Below are 12454 nucleotides of genomic sequence, written 5' to 3' on the forward strand. Positions count from 1 at the left end.
CCTTCCATCAGCCAGGACTTAGAAAATATTTCAACTTCCAAAAATTAGCTTCTCTCAAGCAAACGACGGAACTGCAGTACGGACCATAAATAGATCTACGGTCCGTCAATCTCCCTCTGTAACTCCACACTTGGAATCTTCAAAAATTAGGTACTAGATCCCTCGCAATATCAATCTAAGGATCAACAGTAGGGTCCGTAGATCAATCTACAGATCAACAGTATGGTCGGTAGATCAATCTACGGACCATCAATGGTCATCGTGGTTCCACACTTTGTCAGATTTCCCTAATTTGCCTTCCATGTCTTGCTTGCTGATCTATGGTCACCATCCGTGGAGCGTCAATGGACCTACAGTCCGTAGATCACCTCCGTAGATGCCCTTTTCTGCATTTCTTTCAGTTGTGTCTTTACTTTCGCGCCTGAACATCTTTCCTGCAAAAGACGATAAAAACACATAAAAACCAATACACAAAGGCCCTAAACACACACAACTTGTAAGTGAAATGTATAAGAAATATCGTAAACTCACAGTATATCAAGAGTGGCAGCAGCTTCCTCTCCAGCAGATACAGTGCCAGCTCTGGCACATCTTGTGGCTCCAGTGCCACCAGTGGTTCCTCCTCCCAAGCTACTCAACAAACTAAAGGTCGATGAGTTGCGGAAACCCCCAGAAAAAAAAATCAAAACATGCACTCGATCAATCAAGCTTACAGTTCTTCTCTTTGCTCAACGTAAACAATATGCAAGAGCACCTCATAAAATTTCATTCATGCTAAATCATTAGAATGGGATTTCAACATTTAAAGCAGACGGGTTGGATTAGCAAATCAAAAGAGGCACTTGAATAGTCTCAAGTCGTCATAAAGGCACAGTACATAACATGGGATAAAATTACTTGCAATGACAGTATAATTATCATACTTAACTGCAGGGTTTTGAGGACTAGCCTTTTAGGTAGATCAAGTCAAGACTGTGATGCTAGGGCACTACTAAATCAGTTAAAATACTTACGAGATACAAAAATTTTGGATATTACAAACTAGGTGCGATTTTGTGAAAATCGAGAGTGATAGTATGTGAAAAAGGTTGAAAGTTAAAACTCGTGGCCTTATAAAAACCATTCAGACCTCACTCATTCGGCGACACTAGTTGCTTTCGATCTGATACCCGGAGAAACGCCTAATATCTATTTACCTCACCGAGTTTTACAGGACCTTCAATCAAGGTAAGGATTCAAATGGTAGTCTTTGTTGAGGTCACTGATCTAGTTGGCGAATTGCCATTTGTGCTTTTGTAATTCATCCTGCACTTTTCACAAACTTTTCATCCACAATCCTACAAAATCAAGACATCTTTATTTCAATAATAACATATAACAAGCATTTAAAACCTTGGGTTGCCTCCCAAGAAGTGCCTTAGTTAACGTCATGGCACGACGTAAATCAGTACACAAACTCCATTTTTAGGGTTAGCCTTGGTAGCACCAGGCAATCCCCCATTTCATTTTGGGTGGAGATCAGGCGACGCATAACCCATGAGGTTCCCTAGCAGCTGGACATCTCTGGAATGAGACCAAATTATCCGCTTCATTCCTTTAATGTCTTCCTTCATTTCTTTCAACGCTCTATCTTGCTCAGTCACCTTGTGGAGAATGATTGAGAGCATTCCCTCAAAACTTTTAACCTCGTTGTCCTTGAGACTTCTTCGCTCAAGAGGAGGGATGTATTTATCCTTCCTTTTACACTGGACTTCAATCTTCACCATCTTTTTGGCCAACTCATCTATCTGGATCAATAGGGCGGCGAACATGTGGTCCTTTTCTACTTCTTGATCCATTTCAGCCATTTGTTTAAGTAGTTGAGCTGCTATCACGTATAACTGTTTCGGGATGCCTTTCGGAATGAGTTGGTCGACCAACCTCTTGTTTCCAGGACCAAAACTTCTGTAGAAACAGTCCATGAGCTATGTCGGGAATGTCATAATTTGGGCATTGATTGATTAGTTCATTAAACATTGCCCATGATTTGTGGAACCTTTCACCCTTCAATTGTTTGAAAGTGCGGATACGTTCCTGGAACATCATTACCTCTAATGGGGGCAACTCCACTAGCTCCGAAGTATAGCTCGCCATGCTCACTTCCTCTGTTTGATACAAAAAAACCAACAAAACTAAACTAAACTAAAGATTAAGTGAGTAAACTACAACTAAGAAGAACAAAAATTGTACTAATCTAAGAATTCTCATGTAACACCACTCCCCGGCAACGGAGCCATTTTAATGTTTGCCTAATCAACAACATAACATCCAATGCAAGTGTCTACGATTATGCAATAGTATAATAACCCAACCAAGGGTTAGGGTCGAGTCACAAGGGAGTAGTTCTGAGATTTTATTAAAAAATAAAATTTTGTTCTAACTAGTCGTAGCTAAAGATTTTAACGATTAAAAATATTGCAAATTAAAGGGGGGCAAAAAAGTGTCAAATATCAAATTTGAGTGTTTTGTTGCAAGTATAGCAAAAAACAGTAAAAATAACAAAGAAATATATAAATGATAGGGGTTTCTTGGGATGTGATTGGAATACAAGTTAATCTAAATTGTTGGGTACATTCTTTCGATAGAAAATTTATAGAGTAATAGTGACTAGGCTATGCTATATGTGGGAATAAATTCTCTGGAGCAACTTACCCAGTTTCAAATGGGTTCCTTTGGGACACCCACTTGCCGCATGAAGACCAGCCTACGCCTTACCCCACTCAGTATCTCGAGCTGAGTGTTAGGATATGGGACTAGGGTTCACTATCTCGAGCTGAACCTCATGTCTAGCCACTCCTTAGTCCATCAATCTAGTAGTTTCCTTTTCTAGGGTATTAGTGCATTGTATGCACTATAGAACTCTCTTACCCAGTTTGGAATATAAGGGCCGTGGGGATTGGTGAAAGTTTAAAACTTATGGTATCTTAGGCATTCCATTATCTCTTGGTGTCTGTCTGTAACCCGGTCAATAGACAACCTCTTTTCCTCCGTAATTGTTCTCAGTCCCTCAGCTTTTACTTGATTTGTTGACTTAGGCGGAGGCCTCTGTACTGGTGGTGCTAATACCAATGCCTGCTCTGGAACTGGAGTTGTGGGAGTGGTAGGCGGGGTATTCCTGATCCTGGATGGATCATTCAGTTTCTTAGTTTGCCGCTCAGCCCTCTGTGCTATTAAAAGATCATCCTCGTCATAACCCACATTCTCACTTTCAGATTTGTTGGGGTCATTTCTGTAAAAGCCATCACTGTCAGTGCTTGCATCTGATAGTTCAAGGATCTTATCATTGCCCTTGCCTTTCCCACCAACTGTGGAAAGTTTAGCAACCTTGCTTCTGGATGCAGTTGCATCTTTGTTGATTTTAATCTCTTTTGTTTTATCTTGGGGTGACCTACTTTCTAATGCAACTGTAGTTCTAGCCATTTCTGCAAAGAATTTGGGAAGGTGCTAAATCAACTAAATCAAACTCATAAGGAAACAATTGCAAACTACCTCGCCAAATAGATCAATAAATCGCCTAATTTCTTTGGCGGGCATTTCTTTGACCGCAGAAAGTTACAGTGCAATAGAGGAAAGAGGGTGCGACAAGGGGTGATCCAGGATACTTTCTGTGATGCACCGAATGCTTTTGGCGATGTGATATTTCTCCCCGAAAGCTACAGGATACATGTCTTAAGTAGCATGAAATTAAAAGTGAGAAGGGGTCAATAGGTGAACCGCTGAGTAATTTGGTGAGCTCGACCTAGTTCGCTATTTGGCCCTTCGTGCCTATTCCCTATGTATCTTCTTCATTTCAACCCGCAAACCCCAAAAAAAAATCAAAACATGCACTAGATCAATCAAGCTTACAGTGCTTCTCTTTGCTCAACGTAAACAGTATGCAGGAGCACCTCATAAAATTTCATTCATGTGAAATCATTAGAACGGTATTTCAACATTTAAAGCAGACGGGTTGGATTAGCAAATCAAAAGAGGCATTTGAATAGTCTCAAGTCGTCATAAAGGCACAAAACACAACATGGGATAAAATTACGTGCAATGAGAGTATAATTATCACAATTAACTGTAGGGTTTTGAGGATTAACCTTTTAGGTAGATCAAGTCAAGATATTGATGATATGCAACAGATTAGTATAGATACAAGCACTACTAAATCAGTTAAAATACTTAAGAGACACGAAAATTTGGGAAAATACTAAATAGGTGCGATTTTGTGAAAATAGAGAGTGAGAATATGAAAAAGGTTAAAAGGTAAAACCCGTGGCCTTATAAAAATCATTCAGATGTCACTCATTCGGTGACATTAGTTGCTTTCGATCCGATACTCGAAGATGCGCTGAATGTCTATCTAGCTAGCCGAGTTTTACAGGACCTTCAATCCAGGTGCGGATCCAAACAACGGTCTTTGTCGAGGTCACCGATCTAGTTGGCGATTCGCCAGCTGGACCTGTGTAATTCATCCTGCACTTTTCACAAACTTTTCATGCACAATCCTACAAAATCAAGACACCTTTATTTCAATAATAACATACTACAAGCATTTAAAACCTTGGGTTGCCTCCCAAGAAGCGCCTTAGTTAACGTCGTGGCACGACGTAAATCAATACTCAAACTCCATTTTTAGGGTTAGCCTTGGTAGCACAAGGCAATCCCCATTTCATTACGAGTGGAGAGCAGGCGACACATAATACATGAGGTTCTCTAGCAGCTGAACAGCTCTGGAATGAGGCCAAATTATCCGCTTCATTCCTTCAATGTCTTCCACTACTAAAAAAATAGCGTTTAGCGACGGATATTAGAGACGAACAATATTCCGTCACTATATAACGATGGATTTGCAACGGAATAACCATTTTGTTGCAAAATTAACAAATGATTTTTTGATTTATAATATAGCAACGGAATTTTTAATCCGTCACTAAATATTAGCGTGAAAATTTGGCGCCCAATTTTTCCTACGGATTTAGTTACAAAGTAGTGGTGACAAATTTAATTAATATTGGGCAACTGAATTAGTGACGGAAAAAAGGTTGCTAAACTATTAAATATATTTTTATAAAAATTATATTATATAGTGACAAAAATATCTGTCAATATAATATTTTCTAAATATATATATTTATTTAAAAGCGACGGATATTAGAATCTGTCACTAATTCCGTTGAAATTCACTCCAATTTCAGATTTCAAGCCAACCCCCATCTTTTAATCTTGACCGTTGATCTCATCCTTTCAATCTTAGCCTCTCATTTCAAATTAATCCTAGGGTCAAGATCTAACTCCCTAGCTTTCCTATTTTTATCTATCAAAAGACCCAAACCTAAATTTCTCATTTTTCTTTTCTCTAGATCCGTGGCACCCCACCTTCTTCTGTTCCTCCTCGTCTCTTCTCTGTCTGCCATCTCCGGCGAGGCAGCCACCCATCTCTGTCCACCATCTCCGGTGAGAACAAGAGGAGACGTCGCTCTCCTCTCCTCCCCTTTTCCTCTTCTCTCCCGTTGCCCTTCTCCATCCCCTCTATGCCAGCAGCAGCAGCGAGACTGCTGCTCTTCCTCTCCTCTCCAGCGTTGCTTCTCCGGTGAACAGAAGCTCCGACCGGTGAGCCACCAAGAATCATCGACTCCGAACAACAGCAGCCGGCGATAACTATCAGCAGTAGCCGCGACAGCAGCAGACAGTGAACCACCAATAGTCACATTTTAATCTCATGGTAACTTCCATTTACCCCCTGCAACACTAGCATTTTAATTCCGTCTTGTTACATAATAAATGGTCGTCTTTGTATCTAAAAAAAAGTTTGTTTAGGTAAAACATAGTTGATTGTTGACATGACTAAATACACAGCACAATACTTCAAAGTTCAACGTGTTCTATTTGGGACCATACATACAATGGAGTTGTTATATGTTTTTTCCAATCATTCTTCCTCCACCTCAACCTACAGAAATTATTGGCTATGTGTCCTTTATAAATGGTGTTTTTTTCAATTTTGAATATCGAAGTATTAATTATGTGTTAGCCTAAATCTTCTGTATGGATTAAGTCATAGTATAATCATAAATACGTATTCTTCCTCCAATTGATTTTTAAGATGGTATGCAGTACTCTTTCCATTTCTTTTTTTTTGTTCAAAAAGGTTAATACCCACATCAGTGATGTTTACATGAACTCAGACTCTACTAATTTGTGAGTGTTAAGTGATAAATGAAGGTATAAATATGTATTAATTAAAGTATAAATTACAAAAATCTCATAGTGTTAAGAGTTATTGGTAATGAGCAATTATATATGCTTGTAAGTCACTTATAAAGACAGTGATATATATGTTTGAGTCCAGTGATATAGAATGATTAGGGTAATGACAACCAATACAATAGCTTGTTGTTGTAAAAAAAAATCAAAAAGCTGGTAGGTATGTTTAACTTGTTCCGGACTTGGTTTCCAGTGTTCATTTGTAGCAAGTATGTTATTATTTAGATCATTTGCTCAATTATCATAAAACTGAGATAAGTTGATCACATCTTGACTGTGCTTGACTGTGTGATGACTATGTGTAAACTTCATCTTTTTTAGACATAGAATTGAGTTACATGTGAAGTTGCATTTGAAATAGTAAAAGTTACAGATATTAATCTTAGGAAGTTTATAGCCTCCAATCTCCACTTCGGCTGATGTTTCTCTGGCAATTAAGGCCGAGACAATGTAAAATCTCATTGCTTTTTTGATTACCTAAAATGTACAAGCAGTTACAAGAAGAATGAGAATGGTTTAATAAACTAGTTCTCATTATCTCTTCTCTTTTTTTTCTACTTGTAGTGTATACGAACTTCTTGTAAATATAAAATAATGACATTTACCTTATCGAGGTACGAGAATTTCTGCTGAAGATCATCGGCAGTGGGTATGTGATCATCAAGGCCAAAAGCGTCTATCTCAGCAAGCAACTTCTGCTCAACTTCTGGATGGCAAGCAACCAGACAAATGATAGAAGAGAAAGTAAAAGATGTTGTTGCAGAACCCGCCAGCAAGTGCTCATAAGTTACAACATCGATATAATCTGAGGTGAAAACATTCTTAGCTAACTTATTTGACTCCATTGTCTGCATTATAAGCAACAAAAAGCTTTTCGAGCTACTTTCTTTTTCCTCCGTCCTCTTTGCCACTATCTCATCCAGCCTACTGCTTAAATTCTTGTATGTTCTTTCCATCTTTCAGTCCATAGTACCTGGGATTATTTTGAGAACTTGATGAAGACTCATCTTGTCTGATATTGGTTTAGAAAGTCAAAAATCCACACCAAAATAAGCTTGTCCAATTACATATGTTGCTAACTTGAGAGAGAGATCAGAGCATGTGAGACCTCCCTCAGAATCATGATTTTTAGTCGCAGACTCGATATACGATTGCATGATTGACACTAACTTAGCAAGATAAGATGGCTGGTAGACAGATAGAATAGTATTTCTCATTGTTGACCATCTTGAGTCCTTGTATAATTAACACAACATTAGCCTTCTTCTAGTTAAAGGAATCAACTTTAGCTTTTTTACCTAGTACAAACCAAGCCTTTCTGATGAAGAGGGGATGCTGCAATAGGAGATCGAATGCTTCTATTTGGTATGTCCTTGAATTTTTATATTTAACTTGCTTTTAGTTTACACTTGTTGCAATGAATTTACATGTGAACAACTGAATTATTGCTTTCAATCATTCTGGTTCATATTGAGTTGAACAACTTCCTCTTCAAAACTAGATGTGTTATTTATTTTGTAGGGTTGACGGAAATTTATTTGACAAAAAAAATGAATAATATTTAATGGTAAACATTCATCTTTCGGGCTTGTTTAGGAAAATACTCCATGCTAGACACTTCAGTTGTTTTCTTTATTTTGAATTTATTGAGCTACTTATTTTTTTGAGATGGAGCTATTGAGTTGGTTTTGCTGCACAATCATTGATACATATAAGCTTAAATGTATTGTAAGTTGGCTAAAAAAGTATAGCACATTTAATTAAGCTAAAAGGTTATGTGTGTTTCTGCATTTTCCTTCCATTATAATTTTATTCCTAATCTTTAATGTTTTCTCTTCATCTCAATTTATTACAGGGAAAATATGAAGAAATATTACGGGAAAGAACAACCTCTCAATCTGATCATCAATGTGAAACATACTACAAAGTTGCCCCGGGAGAAAAGAAGAGAAGAATATAGGGTCTTGGATTTGAAGCAAAAACTTACTACGAGCAGAATCTTTGTGCCTTATCATCTGTAGAATATTTTGAACCCTCTAAATATTATTTTATATGATTTTTTGTTATTTTAGAGGTATTTAGTAATTGTTATTTAATTTATTTCAGCAGTGTATATTTAAAATAAATAAATGAAATGATTTTACAAGAAAAATTTTGGCAATAAATTTAATGACGATTTGGTCGTTGCTATAAAAAAATGTTGGCGACGGATTAGCAACGAAATATTTAAGTGGCAAATGTGCTAGCTCAAATAACAAAATATTTTGTGACGGATTAGTGACAGAAATTTCATCGCGAATTTATTTTAAATGACGAAATTAATTATGAAATTAGCAATGAGTTATATAAGTATAACGACGGACCAGTCCGTCGCTAACAAGTGGCGACAGAAATCGGTCGTCTCTAATACGTCACTAAACTTGTGACGGAACTCATTTTTTCGTCGCTAAGAGATTACTAACGAGCGATATAGTAACAACCAATAATTCGTCGCTAATTCGTCGCTAATCTGGTTTAGCGACGGAATAGCATAGATTAGCAACGGATTTCGTCAGTCGCAAAATATTGATTTTTTTGTAGTGTTCCTTCATTTCTTTTAGCGCTCTATCTTGCTCAGTCACCCTGTAGAGAATTATTGAGAGCAATCCCTCAATACTCTTAACCTTATTGTCCTTGAGACTTCTTCGCTCATGAGGAGGGATGTATTTATCCTTCCTCTTACACTGGACATCAATCTTCACCATCTTTTTGGCCAACTCATCAATCTAGGTTATTAGGGAGGCTAACATGAAGTCCTTTTCTACTTCTTGATTTGTTTAAGCCATTTGATTAAGCAGTTGAGCTACTATCACATATGGCTATTTCGCGATGCCTTTCGGAATGAGTTGGTCAACCAACCTCTTGTTTCCAGGACCAAGACTTCTGTAGAAATAGTCAAAGAGAGCTATGTCCGGAATGTCATAATTTGGGCATTGATTAATCAGTTCATTAAACCTTGACCATGATTTGTCGATCCTTTCTCCCTTAACTTGTTTGTACGTGAGGATACGATCCCGAAACATCATTACCTCTAATGGGGGAAACTCCATTGGCTCCCCAGTATAGCTCGCCATGCTCACTTCCTCTGTTGGATATTAACAAAGCAACAAATCAAAACTAAAGATTAAGTGAGTAAACTACAACTATGAAGAACAAAAATTCTATTAATCTTAGAATTCTCAACTAACACCACTCCTCGGCAGCGGTGCCATTTTGATGTTTGCGTAATCAACGACACAACTTCCAGTGCAAGTGTCTACGATTGTGCAATAGTATAATAATCCAACCAAGGGTTGGGGTCGAGTCCCAAGGGAGTGGTTTTGAGAATTAATAGAAAAATAAAATTTAGTTCTAACTAGTCGTAGCTAAAGATATTAACGATTAAAAACATTTTAAATTAAAGCGGGACAGAAAAGTGGCAAATATCAATTTGGGGGTTTTGTCACAAGTATAGCAAAAACAATAAAAATAACAAAGAAATTTATAAATGAGAGGCGATTCTTGGGATATGACCGGAATATAGGTTAATCTAAATTTTTTGGTACATGCTTTCGATAGAAAATTTATAGAGTAATAGTGACTAGGCTAAACTATATGTGGCAATAAATTCTCTCTCAAAAAACGTACCCTGTTTCAAATGAGTTCCTCTCGGACACTCACTTACCGCATGAAGACTATCCTACGCCTTACCCCACTCACTCTCTCGAGTTGAGTATTAGGATATGGTACTAGGGTTGAGTCTCTCGAGTTTAACCTCATGCCAACCCACTCCTTAGGCCATCAATCTAGTAGTCTTGGTTTCACAACCTCTCTCTCAAGCAAGCCGGAAACACATAAATAAACTCGTATTTTAAACTATAAATTTGTTAAATTTAACCACAACTACTACACGAAATCACCATTAAACTACATCTAAGCTATCAGCAAGCAAGACCCAACAACAGTCTTAACCCATATTTGCTAAATCACACCCCAAGAATTGGAGTTTTTACCCACACATCAAGAGATAGAAATTTATACCTAAATGAGCTTGCATTCAAGTAGGTATGAAGATTTAAGTCTTGTTACAGGCCACGAATGAAGAATCTAAGAGACCCAAGTCCAAATCCTTAGAGATGAAACCCTCTTCTTCTTCAAGTTTCAAAATCCTCTCAAACTTAGAGCAAAAATGAAAAAGTATTAAAATTATATTAATTGTTTTTTATTGAAAATCTAATGATACTAAAATCTGATACTAAGCTATAACTCTCAACGAGTATTTATAGTTTTCAAAAATTTGTGTCATAGCGGATCATTCAGCGACATTAGTCAGAATCACCGATAAACTTGGCGATTCACCCTTTTGTGTAGTTCATCGCCATGTTGTACCATCAGTCGGCATCGTCCTGCTCTGGGTCATTGGGCGACATAGTACTGCTTCGCGGAACTTCTCGACGATGCACCAACTGCTCCCTTTTTCCACCGAATTGATCATTTCCTTCAAGGCTCAGCACACTGGAACAAAAGGTGAAGTGAGAGCCTTTGGTAACTCGCCAAGTGGACTTGGTGATCCTCAGGCCGTCATTTTCTTTATTCAATTTCATTCCTTTTTGCGAAGTAGTGTCCATGCTTCCCTTCAAACTTCAAATACTTAAAACTTAAGGGTTTTCATTAGATATTGAGATTAAATAAGCATTTAAGGACACAATTTCTATTAAAATATAGCCCTAAATGAGTCCAATTTGTGGACTCATCATAGATCAGTCCTTGGATGACCTGAAGGGCTAGATTGCCCCACTTATTTGTTATACCACTAGAGGTGGATTGAGGCGGGAGTCCAGATAGAGAAGAATGATTTGATTGTAGCTGCGCGGTAGTGGTTAGGATTCATCAGCAACTCCATCATGCCTTAGCAGAATGAATCCATCCTCCGTCATGCAAAGGCAGCCTTTTTAGGATCGATTTTAGCAAAGAGGTGGCTCAACTTGGGGCTTATTACTGAACAAGAGATGGCCATGAGGGCTAAGCAGAGGCAAACTTCTCTTCCATACCCGGTGCTGATTACAGAGTTGTGTTGGAGTTCCTCGGGATGCGACGAGAGATATTGTGGTATCTCCTTCATCTTTCACTTATATTCGGCGTATTGAGGCCGAGTACACTCAGGAGAAGGAAAACAAGAGGAGAGAAGCTTCGGTGGACACATCCCCGGAGATTTACATAGAGGCGACTCATGTAGAGGCAGCCTTGCCTACTCCGACTTCTGAGCCCTCAGGTACCTCTGCACCCACTTCTTCCTCCCAGGCTCCTTGCACTTCTACTACAGCCCAGCCTGCCTGGATTACTCAGGATATGACCGTGAAAATGGTGCACTTGGACCATTCGGCTAATGTGAGGGCTACCTAACTAGAGGCTGCAGTCCCATGGATTATTGAGAGTGCCATCCTTGCTTCACTTACCCCTCTCCGAACTTCTGTTGATGATTTGACTGCGAGAGTCCCGACTTATGAGAATAGACAGGGGGAGTCTTTTGAGGTGACATCTTTGGAAGCCAAGGTTGCAGATCTGAGGAAGGACGTGGACTACTTGAAGTCCACATACTTCACTTCACTATTGGATGCAGCGGATGATATAGATGCCCCAACGACTTCTAAGATTATTCCGGCCACCACTAGAGATGTACATCGGGATGATATGGCAGTTGATAAGTTGGAGATAGATACCGATGAGAAGCATATAGAGTTACAAGATGCTAAGGGTTATGATAATCTGGCTGACCTTGAGGAAGCAATGTTCGAGACTGCGTACAGATGAGTCCACAAATTGGACTCATTTAGGGCTTTATTTTGATAGAAATAGTGTCCTCGAATGCTTATTTTGTATCAATATCTAATGAAAACTCCTAAGTTTTAGTGAAAGCATGGACACTTAAGCGCAAAAAGGAACAAAAAAATGAAAAGAATGAAGAAGCTGAAGCATGAGCATCGCAAGAACCATTCGCTATTCGCCAAAAGGACAGACTCTGCCCTTTGCTCCAATATGCGACGCCATGAAGGAAGAGGATCAAAAAGGCAATGAAAGGAGCAGTCGGTGCTTCACCGAATAGTTTCACGAAGAAGTACTATACCGCCCAATAATCCAGAATGTGAGG

At 38.6% G+C, this 12454-nt stretch overlaps 1 pseudogene; it reads right to left on the reverse strand.

The window, feature by feature from the left end:
- Positions 1-5380: 5380 nt before the first annotated feature.
- LOC125822186 (cytochrome P450 711A1-like) lies at positions 5381-9401 on the reverse strand (annotated as a pseudogene).
- Between the last annotated feature and the right edge of the window lie 3053 nt (positions 9402-12454).

Source organism: Solanum verrucosum, unplaced genomic scaffold (assembly GCF_900185275.1).
Source record: "Solanum verrucosum unplaced genomic scaffold, falcon-dt-bn FXZP01000302.1, whole genome shotgun sequence".
In the NCBI taxonomy this organism is placed as follows: Eukaryota; Viridiplantae; Streptophyta; class Magnoliopsida; order Solanales; family Solanaceae; genus Solanum; species Solanum verrucosum.